The 16,388-nt window shown below is 42.1% G+C and overlaps 1 protein-coding gene across 2 annotated transcripts in view; it reads left to right on the plus strand.

The window, feature by feature from the left end:
- The window catches only part of LOC129695691 (guanine nucleotide-binding protein G(I)/G(S)/G(O) subunit gamma-7), a 242,026-nt gene that overhangs the window by 211,763 nt on the left and 13,875 nt on the right, over positions 1 to 16,388 (plus strand). The gene's annotated exons all lie outside the window — the stretch shown is intronic.

The raw sequence follows: 16,388 nt of genomic DNA on the forward strand, positions 1-16,388 counted from the left end.
CTTGAACTAAAAGGTAATAAATATCATGGCAATTGCGGTGGCCAAATTCGATTGAGCCATGATTTTATTAAGTAGCAAAACAGACTCAAGGGTGCATGCTCTTACATCCACAGAATCCAGATTTTTTGCAGTACTTCAGAAAGATAAAATGTAGCAAAAGATTAATCTTTAAATGCAATTGAATAATTGTGATTAGTAAAAGACAGATTTCAAGGTAAAATTTCCAAAAAATTTCTTGCACTGAACAGGTATCTAAGTTACTTTGTTTATATGTTTGAAGAAATATTCTCAGTGTGGTCTCATTATTATTCCTGATTTCCTTTTCACTTTACATGCAAAAAGTAAATTAGCAATTCATATTTTACTGAATTTGATTCCTTTAAACAAATTATTAATAACAGTTACTGTAAATGCACGACATTGAGAATAAAGAAGAGTGTGTAAATGCAAAATAAAAATATTTCAGTTGGTGGAAATCAGAAATAAAAACAGAATATGTGGGATGCTCAACAGTTCCATCTCCATTGTGGAGAGAGCACAAAATATAATTTGTTAAAGTCTCTTGAAGACTGTGTTATAATATATCTATACATTTATAAAGACTGCGCTGTAATATATTTATAATGTGTGATAAAGCTGCAGCAAACTGCACCCTGGCATTTTTATCACACTGTTGCACATGCTTTAAGTAGAAATGGCCTTGTAACAACTCGTCATTGACATTTTTCCTGCACAGCATCCAACGTTATCAGAATTCACTCTAATCTCCCATTTGCATTGCATGCCTTCTGATCAAAAATGTACATTTGGACATTTATAAATCAATTGAGTGATATAAAATTCTAATCTGCAATATTGTAGGACAATTGTGAGATGTTGCATTTTGGGAGGTTGAATGTATGGGGAGAGTAGAGAGTTAATGGCAAGACCCTTAACAGCATTGATGTGTAGTCAGATCTTGGGGTTCAAGTTGACAGCTCACTTAAGGTGGCAACACAAGTCGATAAGGTGGTAAATAATGCGTATGGTATGTTTTTTCATTCATTTCTAGGGGCATTGAATATAAGAGTCAGGAAATCATCATGCAGATCCATAAGACTTTGAGTCGGCTGCATTTAGAGTAGTGCATGCAATTCTGGTCGCGCCATTACAGGAAGGATGTGGAGGTTTTGAAGAAGGTGCAGAGGAGGTTTACCAAAATGCTGCCTGGATTAGAAGGTTTCAGTTACAATGAAAGGTTTGATAAACTTAGATCGTTTTCTCTGGAGCATCGGAGGTTGAGGGGAGACTTGATAGCAATATATAAAATTATGAGAGGCAGAGATAGGATAGATAGTCAGAACCTGTTTCCCAGGTTGGAAATGTTCAACGTTAAAGGGCATTGCTATAATGTGAGAGGGGGAAAGTTTAATGAAGATGTGCGCGGGGCAAGTTTTTTGCATAGAGAGTGGTGGGGGCCTGATATGCATTGCCTTGGATGGTGGTGGAGACAGATATGATAGTGGTGTTAAAAGGATTTCAGATAGGCACTTAAAGTGCAAGGAATAGAGAAATATAGATCATGTACAGGAAGATGGGATCAGTTTAACTTGTCATCATTTTGGCACAAACATTGTATGCCGAAAGGCCTGTTCTCATGCTGTACTGTTCTATGTTCTATGTAGAATATTATCCCTTTTGCATTCATATTTACTGCCCATCATAGCCATAGATGTAATAAAAAAATCCACACCTCGATCAACAGGACAGTATATATCAGTCTACATATCTAAATATTCATTATGCTTTGTGCTGTTGTCCATACAGATAAATCATGAACTGTGCAGCAATTGTAGACATGATGTAACACCAGGTAGATAGATGTACATTAGTGACTTGTTTTCACTCCAACTATGTAGGTTATGAGGTAATAGGTGAGGCTTATGTGGGTCCTGCAGACTGTGACACAGGTGAACAGAAGATGTGTGATCGAGTGGTAGAGTGGATAGTTTAGGTGGTACTCTCCTCCTTCTGTCATTAACAATGCCAAGTGAGTGAGCCTGATGAATAGACTCAAGGTTTTCAATGCTATCCCCATTCTGTTAGGGATTTCCACGAGGGATAATATGCTCTTTCAACCAGCCTTGACTCTGCACAGAAGATAAAGAAGTTATGTCCGAGAAGAGAAGTGTTTTGCATCGAACATTGAGCTAAAATGCTCCACGCCATCTTTAGAAAAATTGCAAATATTAAATACCTGTGCATTTGCAAATAACCTAAGTTATAAAACAGATGCCATTGTGCTTTTTGGATTTAAGTTTACCGTGCTTTTGTAAAACCTATTCAACCAAAGATCTTATAAAATGTCGTTGACACTGGAATGCACGATCTTTATCCACAAGTCTGAGAGCTGTGGCAGATGAAATATGATCTGGTTGAGAGTGTGCAGAGTTTTCTTAATCCGACCTGTTTTAAATCATCTTGTACCTACTCATAACTGGGGGTTCGCAGGAAAGAGTTTGGGCAGAGCACCACCTGGATAAGTGAATCCACCTGAGTTCCCATCTATTAGTCTAAACGGATGGAAGATCAGGTGGGTTTCACTACAGAACTCATGTCCACTATGTAGAGTTCCAAACATAATCCAGTACATGCAGAAAGACAAATGGACACACTGCCTTTTATTTTCATAGATTTATTTTACAAGCTGCAATAGTTAATAAGAAATTGCTGTCTTGAGAAGGTCTCGACCCGAAATGTCACCTATTCCTTTTCTCCAGAGATGCTGTCTGACCTGCCAAGTTACTCCAGCTTTTTGTGTCTATCTAAGGAATTGCAAACACTGATTGTCACAAATTTTTTAAAGTGAAATTTCTCTCTCCGCCCACAAATGGCGTGAACATTTTCCTTCCCAATGCCATCCTGATTTACTGTGCCACGGATACCCTCCAGTCCTCCTTCTCTTGTTTAGTTTCGATGAGAATGTATAAGGCACAATTAGTAAGTGTGCACAGGACACTAAAAAAGGTGGTGTCATATATAGTACCCTCCATAATGTTTGGGACAGAGACCCATCATTTATTTATTTGCCTCTGTACTCCACAATTTGAGATTTGTAATAGAAAAAATCACATGTGGTTAAAGTGCACATTGTAAGATTTTATTAAAGGCCATTTTTATACATTTTGGTTTCACCATGTAGACATTACAGCTGTGTTTATACATAGTCACCCCATTACAGGACACCATAATGTTTTGGACACATGGCTTCACAGGCGTTTGTAATTGCTCAGGTATGTTTAATTGCCTCCATAATGCAGGTATAAGCGAGCTCTCAGTGCTAGTCTTTCCTCCAGTCTTTCCATCACCTCTGGAAACTTTTATTGCTGTTTATCAACATGAGGACCAAAGTTGTGCCAATGAAAGTCAAAGAAGCCGTTATGAGACTAAGAAACAAGAATAAAACTCTTAGAGTCATCAGCCAAACCTTGGCTTGGTACTAAGTGGATGAGGATGATGGTGAGATGTAACCTTTGTGCTTGGAATCATGTAACCAGCAATATATTGAAATGGGATTGGGGCTGGGACATTCATTGTTTGTTAGACAGATTAACAATTTGAATGTAAATGTTGGAGATATGATTGGAAAAACTCACAGATGACTTTAAAATTGTTTTTAACAGTAAAAGTAATGTTGGGGTGTGGAACAATATTGACTAATTGGCAAGATGGATAGGGCAATGGCAGATAGAATTTTATTCTGACATGTGTGAAGTGCTGTAGCTTGGGGGGATTAGTAAGGATAGGACAGTGGGGAATATTGAGGAACAAAAGGCCCATAGTATGAAAATCCCAAGAATCCCTGCAGGTGGCAACACAGGTAGACTATGCAGTTCAGAAGGCATAACTGAGCAGTTAAATGTGGATATCAACAGCTGACATCTATGTTTAAGCAAATTTACATTGATAAAGCCATTCATCATAATTTTGCAAATTACCTGGCAGGAATTTGACATGCTTTTTATCTACAGTGTGTTGTGGAAGTTGCAGAAGGATTTATCTTTTGATTAACTTTCATGTAGAAAAAATTGGGTAGGGAAGGCAATGAAAATGCCTGACCACAATTTTTCATTAACTGTTTCAAGCATTTTTCTGCTTATTCGGTTCTTTCCGTTAAAACCTAAGGCTACATGGCAAGTGGACAGCCTTCTTTACCTGATTGGTTGCTTTTGGCTTTCAAGTTTCTTGCTACTTTCATTAATTTTACAACAAATAAATGAAAGTGTTTGAAAAGAATAGAAAAAAAAAACTTGCATTGCTTTTACAGCCATTTGATCTGTAGGGTTGCTGAAAACAGTGTCTCGGAAATTAGCCCTTCATTTATAGAAGGTAGACAAAAGAGCTGGAGAAATTCAGCAGGTGAGGCAGCATCTATGGATCAAAGGAATAGGCGACTTTTTCGAAGGGTCGAGAACCTTCTTCAGACTGATGTCGGGGGAGGGAGGCAGGAAAAAGAAAGGAAGAGACGGAGACAGTAGGCTGTGGGAGAGCTGGAAAGGGGAGGGGAAGGAGGGAGAAAGCAAGGACTACCTGCAATTGGAGAAGTCAATGCTCATACCGCTGGGGTGTAAACTACCTAAGCGAAATATGAGGTGCTGTTCCTCCAATTTGCGGTGGGGGTCACTCTGGCCATGGAGGAGGCCCAGGACAGAAAGCTCGGATTCGGAATGGGAAGGGGAATTGAAGTGCTGAGCCACCGGGAGATCAGGTTGGTTATTGCGAACTGAGCGGAAGTGTTGATCGAAGCGATCGCCAAGCCTGCACTTGTTGTTGAACCATTGGTCATTTTCATTTATAGAAGATCACCAAGGGTTCAAATTGTAATACAGACTGAGAGGGTTTATTTGCTGATAACAAAGTGCAGGGTAGGCAGACAAGGTTTTATTTTCTCTCTCTTTAAAGAGGTACATAAATTGCTTTTGATTTCCAGAATATTATAAGTTTGCACAACAAGGAGCAGTAATGCACATTATTTTTAATCCATGATTTAGATTCAGAAGATTTTTCTTGTACCATGTCAATGCCATTGTATAAAGTTACTGGTGGGATTGGGGTGTTTAGAAAAGCAGATGGAGCACTGTGTAAATCCACCAGAGGTTTCTGCACAATATATTTAGTGGGTATTAATGTTACGCATAGGCAGTATGAATTCCTTGAACACAGATGTGCAACTATTGCTGATTATGTGCATTCTCTGTGGTCAATTCCGCATCCACCTTCGCTCAACACTGAAGATACTCCACAGGAATTGAAATCTATAACCACTAGCTCCTAGGTAATATATGCCTGACATGCAAATCTTTCACAAAATCATGTGAACCAGTGGTGACATGTTGGGGTGTTTGAAGAAATTCTTAGCAGAATTAATAACAGCAAACTACCTCATTTGACATATTTGGATAAGATGCTACACAAGAGAATGTTGAGCAACATTGAGTGTCAGTGACCGTAGGCACATATTATTGGGAAAACAAAGACCAGGATTGGGAATTGATAAATGAACCCAAAATAGAGAAGAGGAATATAAGGTTATTTTCAGATTGTAAAGAGTTGGGTTATGCAGGAAACAATGTTAAGACTCCAGCTGTTCACAATTTCTATCATTCATTTGGATGAGAGCAATAAATGTAATGTACAGTAAACGTCACAATAGCGGTCCACTATATAACGGATTTCAGTTATAGTGGACCGAGGCTCTCATTGCACCCTCCCCCTCACGTCCACCATTTACCCAATGAGTTGGTGCCACGTGACATGCTTCCGGTTGCAGAAGCGGAGACAGAAATGCAGCAGGAAGGCAATGACAGAAATGCAGCATGAAGGCAATGACAAAAATGCAGCATGAAGAAGAAATTCAGCCTTTGTCTTGACCTTCCCCCTTCCCACCCCCACCTGCTCCATCTGCATCTTGTTGAAGAGAGTTACACCTGCCCAATATCCCTTCCTTATCTTTCAGCCTGTCTCTACTTTCCCCCTCCCCACCTGCTCCAGATGCCTATTGTAATTTGTGTTTTTATTATCTGTTTACACCCATCACTAGCTTCTGCCTCTTAACCCCTTCCCCTCCACACCTGACGGCATCTACTCATTATTTCACATCTCACTTAATTCTATCTATCACCACAGCTAAATCAAGAAACTGCAGATGCTGATTTGCACAAAAGGGCACAGAGTATTGGAGTAACTCAGCAGGTCAGACAGCATCTCTGGAGAACATGGATAGGTGATGTTATTTGAAGAAAGGTCCAGACCCAAAACGTCACCTATTCGTGTTCTCCAGAGACGATGCCTGACCGTTGAGTTACTTTGTGTCCTTTTATCACCTACCAGTCCCTGTGTCACCCCAGCCTCTCATTTTTTTAATACTGGCTATTTTTCCCTCAAACTCAGTCCTGATGCAGGTTCACAACTCGAGATGGCGACTTTCCCTTTCTCTCCACCGATGCTGTCTGACGTGCTGCAAATTCCAGCATCCGCATCGTCTTCTGTGTCCATAGAGAAACCAAGTTACTTCAGTTCATCAGTGTATTACTAATGTCCAATTTAATCTCTTCACGTTACAATAAGAATATTTAATTGTGTAATTTCTCCTCAACACCCTGTATCCATGTAGAAAGCTTTATCAAACTGTCTGTGAACTGGATAATCTAAGGTAGGTTCCATTTGATATCCAGAAATGTACATGGCCCTGGTCCACAGGGATCGCTGTCAGGTGAGGTGCCATATAGAAACTGCTATCTGTTCAAGGAGTACAATTAAAGATGAACGTATTATCCTTGACTGGCAAAAGATTCATTGAACTCTAGTATAATATGGCATTATTTTATCAGAGCTGTTTTCCCTCTATCTATACATAACTCTGATCTTGTTATCAATCAATCAATCAACCTTTATTGTCATCTTGCAAAGCAACAGTTGTACAGTGCAAAATGAGAAGACGTTTCCCAGGGAATACCAGAGCATCGCACATAAAACTTAAACATTTCACACATAAATAAAAACAATACGAATAGTTAAAAAAGTGCAAGTAAAAACAGCAACATTAAAATACAAGTAAGAACAGTCATAAATTATCCAGGGCAGCTGATTTGAGTGGCCTGTGCCAGAGTTATTAAATTGTCAGTGCAAAGCAGCAGAATCAGGTGGAGTGACTGTTTAGCAGCCTCACAGCCTGTGGAAGGAAGCTGTTTAGCAGTCTGGTTGTCCGGGCTTTGATGCTGCGGTATCTCTTGCCTGATGGCAGGAGATCCTGATGTGTGTGGAGGGGGTGCAGTTTGTCCTTTGCTATGCTCAGTGCTTTTTTCAGGCAGCGGTTCTGGAACAGATCTTGTACCGAGGGTAGGGAGACGCCAATGATCCTCTCTGCTCCCCTCACTTCCCTCTGCAGAGCCTTCCTGTCTGAGTAGTTACAGTTGGAGTACCACATGTTAATGCAGTACGTGAGTACAAGACTCCACTGTGCCCCTGTAAAAAGTCCTGAGGATGTTGGTGGGGAATGAGGCCTGTTTGAGTTTCCTCAGGTAGTGCAGTCGCTGATGGGGCCCGTTTGACAATCCCAGTGTTGTTCCTGGACCAGGTGAGACTGTCTGTGATTTGCACTCCGAGGAACTTTATGTTCTCCATTCTCTCCACCGTGGTGCCACTGATGTTGAGGGGTGTGTGTTTGGGCTGCGACCTCCTGAAGTCGACAATCATCTCCTTGGTTTTGTCGACGTTTAATTCTAAGTTGTTGCCGCACCAGTCCACTAGTTGTTTGACTTCCTCCCTGTACATTGCTTCATCCTCTCCACTGATGAGTCCCACCACTGTGATGTCATCTGCGAATTTAATAATCCTGTTGTCCCTGAATCTGGATGCACAGTCATGTGTGAGCAGTGTGAACAACAGCGGGCTGAGCACACAGCCTTGAGGGGAGCCGGTGCTCAGCGTGATCGAGCCTGAGGTGTTCTTTGCAACACGGACTGTCTGCGGTCTCTGTGTCAGAAAGTCCAGGATCCAGTGACACAGGGTGGTGTTGAGGCCCAGCAGGGTTAGTTTTTCCCCAAGTCTCTGTGGGATGATGGTATTAAAAGCTGAGCTGAAGTCAATGTACAGGATTCTGGCGTAGGTGTTTTTGTTTTCCAGATGAGTGAGTACTGTGTGCAGCATAGTAGAGATGGCATCTTCTGTTGAATGGTGGGGCGAAAGGCGAACTGGAGGGGGTCTAACCATGAGGGGAGGCTGGCAGTAATGTGAGGTTTAACCAGGCGTTCAAAGCACTTCATTACTATGGGGGTCAGAGCGACAGGGCGGTCTCCCCCACAACCCCACCTCCCCCACACACCACACACACCCTCACCCCCACCCCCACACCACCCTCTCTCCCCCTTCTACACTCCCCCGCCCACACACACACCCCCCCCCCTTCTCCCCTCCCACCCCACACCCCCCTTGCCACACCCCCCCCCCTTCCCACCCCCCCCCCCCCCCCCCCTCCCACATGAAGTGGAGGGGGAGGGAGTGCTGGGGGATGAGGGGAAATGAGCCGTGCCTGTGCAGTTAGGGGCTATTGGTGAGTGGCGGAATATTGCATTGGGGAATGGGTTACGTTGGGGGACCAGGCCTCCCGTGATACTGGGACCCAACGGGTCCCACTTAGTCTAGTGTTTGTTCTAAATAGCAAATTTGCATCATGCCAAATAAGTGTTCTTGATTAGTTCTGCAACTTCTAATGAGAATGTGTCAGTGAAGCATAAAATATGAGGTTTTTATATCTGCAAAGGTGTTTGATGATGTGGCAAGATGCATGTGACTCAAGGGAGCTCCCCAACCAAAGCACTGATAAGGACACAAAAATGTCAGAGAGGAAAATACTCATTAATCCACCCAGCCTCTCTGAAGAGAAACATACACATAAGCAACTTTGGATATTACGAATAGGCAATACATTGATGACATATCTTGTAAGATAAGTTGGGAAGGCCTGCCCCATGCCTTGACCAAAATGTATCCCTCAGTGAAATTAATTTAACAACAAGATTATCTGATCACCAACATTTTGTGGACTATATGTGTTGAGGTTGGCTCTGAGGTTTCTACATTGTAGATATACACTCAGGGTCTTCGAAATTACCAGAGGTCATTAAAGGTGCAGGAGTCTGAAGAAGGGCGCTGACCCGAAATGTCACCTATCTTTTTTCTCCAAAGATGGTGCCTGATCCACTGAGTTAACCCAGCATTTTTGTGTCTATTGTTAGTATAAACCAGCATCCGCAGTTTTTTTTTTCTGCAAGTCCAAAGTTGTTTCACACTTCAGTCCTAGAAAGTCACATAACCCAGGAAATCTAAAAATACACCACAAAAAAAAAACCCCAGAGCATTTATGAGAAAAATAAAATTGCTACGTTTCTTCTTTGATCCTCTAGGTGATATGAATATGTTCAGGAAACAACGTCAGCCATGATTAATGGTATATGGGGCTTTCCTCTTGAAGGAGATTATCTCAACTTCAGTCAGCAATAAGTACAGCTGCTGCTTGAAGAAATTCAGCAATTCTGTGAGCACCAGAAGGCAGCAACATTTTCATTAGATGTACTCTTCTATGGGAATGGAGCAACATGATATTGAGCTCCTTCCAAGTGTAATAAATAACTTGACAGTTGTGATGCTCCCATATCTATTCAGTTAGACAAAAAGCTGAACAGACCCAGTCTACTTTTTTCACTATCCTGTAAACATCAGCCACATCACTGCTCGAGCAGAATTCGGATAGATTTTAGTTTTAGTTTAGAGATTCAGCATGGAAACAGGCCTTGCAGCCCATGAGTCCACGCCAACCAGCGATCAGCCGTACACTAGTTCTATCCTACACACTAGGACAATTTACAAAAGCCAATTAACCTACAAACCTGCACGTCTTTGCAATGTGGGAGGAAACCGGAGCATGCGGAAAAAAACCCCACACAGTCACAGGGAGAACGTACAAACTCCGTACAGACAGCCCCACAGTCAGGATCGAACCCGGGTCTCTCGCGCTGTAAGGCAGCAACTCTACGACTGCACTACTGTGTGCCGCCTGTGCTGCAGGTCATTTAGTCTTTGTGGATGCTCCCTGATCTTGCTGGGAAACACCAACATTTTCTGCTTATATTTATTTCACTGTAAGGCAATATTTCTAAAATGGAAATTGCCAAATCTTTGAGTCCATCGTGATAACTGAAATGCTTCAAAGCAGGAATTTATTTGATGCCCCTTATCCACAACTGCTTCCACTGTTTCAATATCATCAAAAGTTGCTGTAGTAACTGAACCGTAACCAAGAACATGAACATGCTCATAATGTGATCATTTAGACTAGTTGAAAAAGCCGCTGAGAAATATCCACTAAGACTGACTGTTTAATTGCGTTTCCACATGGCACGTGTCAACATCATAAAGCCTAGAAACAGACCTTTCAGTCTGCTGATTCCACACCAACCACAAGCAATTCACATTCATCCTCACTATACACATTTTATTATCCCCAAGTACTCATCAATTCTCCCCAGATTTTATCCGTCATCTATGCGGTTGAGATAATTGACAACTACTTAATTTACCAGATCGGTCTGGTGTGGGAGGATAGAGAAGCACCTGGGCAAAATCTATGCAGTCACACAGAGATCGTACAAACAGTGCACAGATAACGCTAGAGGTCAGGATTAAGTCACTTAAAAAGGAGCAAGTCAATGAAGCCGTCAGGCAGCAGCTCATCGAGTTCTGCTGCTGTGGGCTACAATTGTAGTTTGTTGTAAAAGATGCGCTTGATGGCTGCGATGACTGCAGACTTCAGTAACATTCAAAAGGAAGTGATATCTCACTAAGGAGGACACAAACAATCTTCCTGATATAGTAGTGGCCAGAGGATCTGGGGTGACAGAGGAACTGAAGGAAATCCACATCAGGCAGGAAATGGTTTTGGATAGACTGATGGGACTGAAGGCTGATAAATCCCCAGGGCCTGATGGTCTGCATCCCAGGATACTTAAGGAAGTGGCTCTATAAATCGTGGATGCATTGGTGATCATTTTCCAATGTTCTATAGATTCAGGATCAGTTCCGGTGGATTGGAGGGTAGCTAATGTTATCCCACTTTTTAAGAAAGGCGGGAGAGTGAAAACGGGGAATTATAGACCAGTTAGCCTGACATCGGTGGTGGGGAAGATGCTGGAGTCAATTATAAAAGATGAGATAGCCGCACATTGGGATAGCAGTAACAGGATCGGTCTGAGTCAGCATGGATTTACGAAGGGGAAATCATGCTTGACTAATCTTCTGGAATTTTTTGAAGATGTAACTCGGAAAATGGACAAGAGAGAGCCAGTGGATGTAGTGTACCTGGACTTTCAGAAAGCATTTGATAATGTCCCACATAGGAGATTAGTGGGCAAAATTAGGGCAAATGGTATTGGGGGTAGAGTGCTGACATGGATAGAGAAGTGGTTGGCAGACTCGAAACAAAGAGTAGGGATTAACGGTTCCCTTTCAGAATGGCAGGCAGTGATTAGTGGGGTACCGCTAGGCTCGGTGCTGGAGCCACAGCTATTTACAATATACATCAATGATTTGGATGAAGGGATTCTAAGTAACATTAGCAAATTTGCAGATGACACAAAGCTGGGTGGCAGTGTGAACTGTGAGGAGGATGCTATGAGAATGTAGGATGACTTGGACAGGTTGGGGGAGTGGGTAGATGCATGGCAGATGAAGTTTAATGCAGATAAATGTGAGGTTATCCACTTTGGTAGCAAAAACAGGAAGGCAGATTACTATCTAAATGGCATCAAGTTGCGAAAAGGGGAAGTACAACGGGATCTGGGGGTCCTTGTACATCAGTCTATGAAGGTAAGCATGCAGGTACAGCAGGCAGTGAAGAATGTGAATGGCATGTTGGCCTTTATAACAAGATAAATTGAATATAGGAGCAAAGAGTCCTTCTGCAGTTGTACAGAGCCCTAGTGAGACCACACCTGGAATATTGTGTGCCGTTTTGGTCCCGTAGTTTGAAGAAGGACATTCTTGCTATTGATGGAGTGCAGCGTAGTTTTACAAGGTTAATTCCCGGGATGGTGGGACTGTCATATGCTGAGAGAAGCTGGGCTTGTACACTCGGGAGTTTAGAAGGATGAGATTACATTGAAACAAATAATATTGTTAAGGGCTTGGACACACTAGAGGCAGGAAACATGTTCCCGATGTTGGGGGAGTCCAGACCCAGGGGCCACAGTTTAAGAATAAGGAGTAAGCCATTTAGAACGGAGACGAGGAAACACTTTTTCTCACAGAGAGTGGTGAGCCTGTGGAATTCTCTGCCTCAGAGGGCGGTGGAGGCAGGTTCTCTGGATGCTTTCAAGAGAGAGCTAGATAGGACTCTTAAAAACAGCAGAGTCAGGGGATATGGGGAGATGGCAGGAACGGGGTACTGATTGGGGATGATCAGCCATGATTCAGATTCAGATTCAGTGTACAGTACAGAGACAACGAAATGCAGTTAGCATCTCCCTGGAAAAGCGACATAGAATATGATTTCAATAAATAAATCTATTTACATGCATAATTGTCGCTATTTCTCCATTTTTTGGGAGACACGGGGCGTCGCGATGTGCCCGCGCCGCCGCCATTTTGTACAGTGGCATAATCATGATCACATTGAATGGCGGTGCTGGCTTGAAGGGCCAAATGGCCTAATCCTGCACCTATTGTCTATTGTCTCACTTTATTCATTCAGACACAGTATTTTGGCTGGGTCCAAGTGGGTGAAGAGTTGTGGGTGGGCAAAGGGCTGATGGTCATAGGCCCAATCAGGATTTAAGGTTTGGAATAGTAATCAAGTTAGTAGCCAGTGGCATAATCAAGTTAACGCCCCATGGAGTGATCTGTGTACCTAAGATGACAGCCAGTGGAGGTGAATGATGGTTGTAGATCAGGACTTCCTGATGTTTTATGCAATAAATTGCAGTTTAATTCATTTCTAACATGGAATCCTCTACAAAGCCACACACGCAACCCATGCAGTCAACCTGGAAGGTCCATGATAGGATCCTCAGCTAATGAGAGGGTCAATGTGGAGATAGGTCATTCAAGGGGAATTGGGGAAACTAATCACCGGGGGTTGTTGGGAAGTTAAGCAGGTGAAGGGGAAAATAATTCATAGCAATCTGAGGGGTACCTTTTTCACACAAAGGGTGGTGGGGGTTGGAAAAAGGTGCCAAAGGGAGGTAGTTGAGGCAGGGACAATCCCAACATTTAAAAGAAAGTTAGGCAGGTACGTGGATAGAACAGGTTTGGAGGGGTATGGGCCAAACGCAGGCAGGTGGAACGAGTGTAGCTGGGACATGTTGGCCGGTGTGGGCAAGCTTACACTCAATCACTCTATGCCTCTATAACCCGCAACTGGAAGTTCCATGCCAAATTTCAGAGATGACACATAACCAGCTTGAAATGGTCATTATCATGACTCTGTGGCGGCTGCGTTTTCAATTGCATGTCCCACCAGCAATACCCAATCTGCTTTTTCCAATCACAAGTTTGTGGTCTTCCCCGCATAGCTCAAATTGAAATAAATATGAAAACCATTGTAACAGTTACATTGCAAGAAACAAAAGGAAGCTAATTTTCAACATACTCAGATATACATTTTGAACATATGTAATGTTCCAAACTGAAATGTAAATTTAAATTAATACAGCCGATCAAGAGGACACAAAAATTGGCGAAGACAAGTTCAAAGTTAGATCTGCCATATTCAATAGACGGAGCAGAGTTGATAGGCCAAATGGCCTAATTCTGCTCATATGTCTTATGGTATTTTTCTCATGTGGTACCAAAATCATTAATTGTTTGGGAGGGGAAACAGAAAATAGATTAATGGATGGTCTGGTTTTAGGATAGTGCATTGATGTTTTGGAACTTTGCTGTGTTCAGTTTGAATCCAGTCTTTTTCTTAATTACAGCAGAAACCATAACTTAAAGGAGCTAGGATGCTAGTAAAGCACCTGGGATGCCCCAAATCCAAAGCGGCTGTTGCATAAACATTGTACAAGAGAGGCAGAACATTTTTTGATTTAAATGCTGTTCAGAAGGGATTGGCAGAATGAGAATTCCCAAAACAGATATCTATGTTGCACATCATGAGATAATAAATGAAAGCCAGCATAGATTTGCCATGGGCTGTTTGGGTATGACAAATTCAATTGGATTCTTTGATGAAGTAATGGAGAAGGTTGATGAGGATAGTGCGGTTGTTATGTATATGAATTTTCAAAGGCATTTGACAATACCACATAATAGACGTAGGGAAAATTACAACTGACAGACTTAAGAGATGCATTGATTGTCGAGAAACAACATTTTCCAAGGGGCAGAAAGCAAAGAGTAGTGTTTATAGTTTTCTTTCAGACTGAGGACAAGTTTTCAATGATGTTAGCCAGATTGTTAGGACCGTTGCCTTTTTAAAAATATATATTAATGACCTAGACAGGGATAAACAGGACAGAACTTCAAAGTTTGCAGAACATGTGAAACCCAGACATGTAACAAAAGAAAAAAAGAGAACAGTGACAAGTTTCCCTGAGGCAAAGGTAAACTTGTGAAGTTCACTGGCATTACAGATTCAATTTAATGTAAAAACTTTTGAGTGATAAGTTTAAACAGGATAGGTGAAGAGAAGCTTTGATGTATTAAATGGTTCTATTTTTATTGAGGTGAAAAACATAGAATCTAACAGATGTATGTTTATAAAACTTTGCATTAATATGGGAAATTGAGTAACTAATTAAAAGCAAATGTGATCATTAGCTTTATTAACAGGACAATATAATGCAAAAGCAAGGATATTATGTTAAGGCAGTATAAAGCATTGCTTCACCCAAAGGATGTTGTTCAATTCTCTGTGCTGCAAGTTAAGAATGGATGTCAAGGCCTTAAAAAAAAGTGAATTAAGATTCTGAAGGATTCCAGGAATGGGGGCTTTGGTAAGATGGAACAATTTGAGTCTGTCTTCTTATATTTACATACTTTATTTCCTTACACCACAGAAAGAGGCCATTTGGTCCTTTGAGTCTAAGTAGTTCTCAGAGCAATCGTAATCCTTAGACTGGAGCAGGTCGAAATATTTATTAGTGGTTCAAATTCATAAATGGTTTTGAAAACATAAATAAAACGAATCTGTTTCCAATTCCAAAGAGCACAAAGTTAAGAACCAGAGGCAAGATGAAAGATTTGTTTTGCCACAAAGAATTGTGACGTATTCAGGGGCGCCATACGATTGGCAGCCTCACCAACATTTGAGGGGGGGGGGGTTGTGTGTTTTAAAAGTTTGTGTTAGTGTTCTCCGGTTTGTCTTAGGTGGGGGGTTTGCGGGGGGGAGTTGGGGGAAACTTTTTTTCAATCTCTTACCTTGCCGGAGGTGCGATTGTTTTCTGGTCGTATCTCCGGTTGCTCTGCTGCCTAACATCATGGAGCTGGAGTCCTCGCTCAGGACTGACTTTGCCCCACCGCGTGGCATGGACCTACCCTCGGGACCGATTCCTTGCCTGGGACCGTTCCAACCGCGGCCTGTGGATTTTACCATCAAGGGCTCGCTGTCTCAGGAGAGACTGAGTTGAGAGCTCCGGAAACCGCACGACGTTCGAGCAGCCCCGACCCTGGGGTCAGAGCTGAGAAGCTCTCCCCCCCCCCCCCCCCCCTCCGATGCAGGAGCTGATCGCCCCGACAAGGAGGCTCGCTGCCGGCTAAGGGAGTAAAATCGTCCCGTCAATGGGAGGCTCGAGGTCCCAGACCGCTGGAGGTCAAAGAAGAGAAGAGATTGAAATTTTGTTTTGCCTTCCATCACAGTGAGGAATGTGGAGGAATCACTGTGGTGGATGTTTATGTTAAAACGTGTTTTGTGTGCTCTGTTGGTTTTTATTTGTATGACTGACTTGGCAAATGAAATTTCTTGTATGTTGCGAAACATACTTGACTAATAAAGTATTATTGTATTGACCTGGAATGCATAACCCAAAACAGTAGAAAATATGAGATTTAATAACAACTCACAAAAATAAAAGGAACTAATCTAATCTGCTGTCACTTTTGCTTTTTATCTTTCTGTGATTTCATGTCATGGAAATGTTAACTCCTCTTAAAACAAATTTTGGTCTTTACCTATGTATTGAAATGTATGTATGGGTAAATGTAGTTGCCCCCTTATCATTCCAGCTCTGTATAGAGCTATTCAGCAAGTAAACCGGCCATTCAGCCCACTTTGTCCATGTTGACCAAATTGGCATTCTGGGCCATTTGCCTGCACATCCCTCTAAACCCTTCCTATCCATATATCTGTCCAAATA

Source organism: Leucoraja erinacea, chromosome 3 (assembly GCF_028641065.1).
Source record: "Leucoraja erinacea ecotype New England chromosome 3, Leri_hhj_1, whole genome shotgun sequence".
NCBI lineage: Eukaryota > Metazoa > Chordata > Chondrichthyes > Rajiformes > Rajidae > Leucoraja > Leucoraja erinaceus.